The 3999-nt window shown below is 31.8% G+C and overlaps 1 long non-coding RNA gene across 2 annotated transcripts; it reads right to left on the reverse strand.

The window, feature by feature from the left end:
- Nucleotides 1-1695: 1695 nt before the first annotated feature.
- Nucleotides 1696-2405, reverse strand: LOC112785856 (uncharacterized). 2 transcript variants are annotated; one of them, XR_011878893.1, is made up of 3 exons: nt 2082-2405; nt 1880-1973; nt 1696-1739 (listed from the first exon to the last, which is right to left on the reverse strand). It is a non-coding gene; the product is annotated as an uncharacterized lncRNA (long non-coding RNA). The 2 variants fall into 2 exon arrangements; XR_011878894.1 differs by lacking the exon at nt 2082-2405 and having other exon boundaries at nt 1880-2071.
- Nucleotides 2406-3999: the final 1594 nt, after the last annotated feature.

Raw genomic sequence — 3999 nt, forward strand, 5'->3', positions numbered from 1 at the left:
CATACGGGTTTTCTCTTTCTCAACATTTCACCAACCTTTTATCAGCAAGTACCACAACAATATATTCTCAAAATATTTGATAATAGTGTAAAAATCAATTTTTAAACCCTATACCCAGGGTAGTTACCAAAATAACATTGACAGCCTAATTTCAATTTTGTTTTTAAAATATCAAATGAATTCGGAATTGCACAAACTTTATATCCATACGACCGTCTCGGATTAAGCTTTCTATTAAATGAAAAATCATAATTTTTTCCTTATTCTAACTTCAGGAATAGAAGTAAAACCGTGACTGCTCTGCTGTGTCTTAAAATCATAAAACAGCAGCAGCATGTGATATTCAAAATTCAATATAAAATCTAAGTTAAATCCAATGACCTTAAAAATTAATGTGGTTCAACTTCACTCATCCAGGTTTCTTTTCCAGATCAATATCATTTTTAATGAAGGAGTTATATAACTTAGAAGTTGAGTAATTTTCTGCAGAATTCTATTTTAAAAGTTAATGAACATATCCTCTTCCAAATCCCATAACTTACTCATTAAAACATTGACAGCCCTGAAATTTAAATCACATATGCTAAACATACTTAAATTTCACTTCCAATTAGTTCTATCTCAATATCTATCCAGAATCCAAAGTTATAAACTCTCAAAGTTACTGATTTAAGGAAACAGAATCTGGCTTTTACTGCATAATGCATCATCTTTCAAAAATTCATATCTTTAAAACTACAAGTCCAATCATTCTGAAATATTACGACATCAAAATAATAGGACTAAAGTTTCATTTAAAATTGGTTCCATTTCAAAATTCAATTCGAAACACTCACAGCAGAGCCAACAAGTTACTGCTGTTCTAAAAATTCTGCAGTAAAAATCAGATTCCACGACCATAACTCAAAATTCACCATAAATCATATACTTAACAAAAAGGTCTTAAATTCCCAAGTCCAGCTCCTTATATTCCCAAGCTTAATTCAGACTTGGTCTCACACAATTCCAATCATCACAGAATTAGTTATAGCTTTTCAAAGTTACCGATTTCATTTAAAGATAATGCAGAAAATCAGATTTTTCAATTTAATTTTGAAATTCACAACTAATTCTCCATTTAATTCAAACTTCTCAAAATTAAATTCCAACAACGAATTTCATCCTAGTTTACTTAGCTTTTACTCTCTTATCATTTCGATTACTGTTGAATATCTGATTTACTTCCAAAGTTTCCATTTAATTTCAAAACTCGGATTCTCAACAATCAATTCAACATTTCAAGATTCATTCCTCCAAATATTCTCTAAACCTAACTCCAATCAATCACCAACTAAGTCCATTACAATAATCATATAACCAGTTTAATAACAAAAATTTTAATTTAATCCATCAAAATACAGAATTCACAACAATCTCTCATCAAACAATTCATAAACCACGCATGATCGATTTCACAAAATCAACGAATTCAATCAAAGTTCCAACCAAAATCTCAATCATTCCAATCATAATCTCAGCCACAATTCAACATTCATATAATCAATCAATCACTCACAACTATTATACCTATTTGTAGTTATCCAATAAACTTTATCGGCATTCTTAAATTAAAACCGTTTAAATTAAACCCCCTACCTCGATTAGCCAAAATTCGATAATTAAGCGCATCGAACCCCTCTTTTGTTTTAGCAGGAGTAGCAGCAACTCTAACAGTTCTTTATTATCATCAACACTATCTCCTGTGATAGTTCCATCAGCAAACAGAGAAGGTAGAGCAGGAGTGTTAAACAGAGACATGGGTTTTCCTTACCAGAACAGAAAAAGACTAAGGAACAAAATGGAAGTAGCACAAATTCAAGAATGGAAACAGCAGAGTTACCGGTAAATTTGTCTTGGTTTCGGCAACGACGGCGACAGCGAAAGAACACAACTCCTCTCCCTTCTCACATTCTGTTCGACGGCGTTCTCACTCCCTTCGACGGAGGCAGAAGCGGCAAGCAAGAATAACAATAATCAAAATAGGTCGTAAATGGTACAGAATTCAGAGACGAACGAAGGAGGCTGTGGTGACCGAGCAATACCAGGGCAGTAGCTGAAATAGTTCGCAGCAGCAACGCCGACGATGCTTCTCTGACGGCAGACTCTCAACAGTGGCTCTATCAACGAAAACAGGGCGCAACAGCAACAGTGTGATCCCAATCGACGGCAGCGGCGGCGGCGGAGCAGGACGGTGCGAGAACGGACCTCGTCCTTCTCCTTCCAGGTTCGTTATTCTGACAGCAGCGACAGTTAGGATTCGGCGGCAGTGACTCCCTCAATGGCGACGGCGGCGGTCTAGGCGGAATCGGCCGTGATGACGGGAGCAGCCTTCCTCCCCTTCCTTGACTCTCGAGCTCTCCGTCTCCCTCTCTTCGTCCCTCTCTTCTCCTTCCTCTTCTTCCCGTTTCCCCCTCTCTGTTTCCCTGTTTCTTTTCTTCCCCTTCTGCGTATGTTTTGCTTGTTTTGATTTAGGGATTAATGGAGTTAGGGTTTTATTTGAAAACTTTAAGGTTAGGGTAAAATATGTACTAATAATATAATAATTTTATAAGGTATTTAAGATAAAATAATAATTCAAAAATTAAATATAATACTATAAAGATTACTTTTAAAATACATAATATTTTATTTATCAATATATCAATGAATTCAAATGATTATCTTTAATTTAAATCATAAAGTAAACATACTAATAACATTTTATAAAATATAGTTTAAATTCAAGAATATTAATTATTCAGATTATATGCCATAATCTTTTATAATATCAGCAGATTTTAACACTAATCAGTGGCGGAGCTTAGTTGAGACAAGGGGGGGCCATGGCCCCCAAACTTTTATTAAAAAAATTAGTAGTACTTCTTCAAAAAATAAAAAAAAAATAGTTCAGTTGGCTCAAATACTTTATTATGACTTAAAATACCAAAGTTCAATCTTCATCTCTATTCAATAAGTAATACTCCCTCTACCTTTGAGTTCAAATATAAAAAATTAGGTATTTTTTATTTATGTAATTTGATATTATTTTATATTTTACTATTTATTTAATTTAATTTTTATATGATAAAAAATATTAGAATATTCAATAAATATTTATATTATTGTATTTGTATAAATTGATAAAAAAAATTCAATAAATATTATAAATTTTAATATTTGTTCTTCTAACTTCTTTTTTACATATTTTACAGGATATATATTCAAATTTTTATATAAAATAATCATAAAAAATTAAAGAATTGATACAATTTTTTAAGAGGAAGGCTAATATTCAAGAAGGAAAACATATAACTTTTATAATTTCAACACTTGTAGATAGTTCTTCTACTTTAATAAATCATGAAGAAAGTGAAATACAACCTTCAAAAGTTTAAAGAGTTGCATCTGATGAGTTTGACCTTAATTCTTTGGAACGAGACTTTGAAAAACGGCTTTAAATTTGGCAATATCACCCAAATCAGAGAAATGAGGTTAGGCAAATTTATCTTCAACGGGGTTCATATCAAAAGTATCTTGACAAGTATCTTCTACCTGCCCCTCCCCCCCCCTCCCAAATTTTATTTCAAGATCCGCCACTAACACTAATATCAAAACAAATAACCTTAATCACAATACTAGCATTAAAATAGATCAAGTAAATTAATAAATTTTTAGTGAAATTTATATTTATATTAATAATGGTATATAATTAAAATATAATTAATTTAAAAAATAGAAAAAACAAAAATTAAATTAAATTAGATATTTTTGTATACTATATAATTAGTATTTGTCAAATATAATAATTAGAAGTGCAATGGATGAGTGGCAAAGTTTTTGATTCGAGACCTGGTGGAGACATTTTAAAAAAATTTTTACGTAGACCGGTTTGCATCGGTTCTTGCCGGTTTGATCCAATTCTTACCGGGTCATAGCGGTTTTCTTTCTTAAACGGTTCAAGGAGTAAACCGAACTGGATTT

The sequence above is a fragment of the Arachis hypogaea genome, chromosome 20 (genome assembly GCF_003086295.3).
Source record: "Arachis hypogaea cultivar Tifrunner chromosome 20, arahy.Tifrunner.gnm2.J5K5, whole genome shotgun sequence".
NCBI classification, from domain to species: domain Eukaryota; kingdom Viridiplantae; phylum Streptophyta; class Magnoliopsida; order Fabales; family Fabaceae; genus Arachis; species Arachis hypogaea.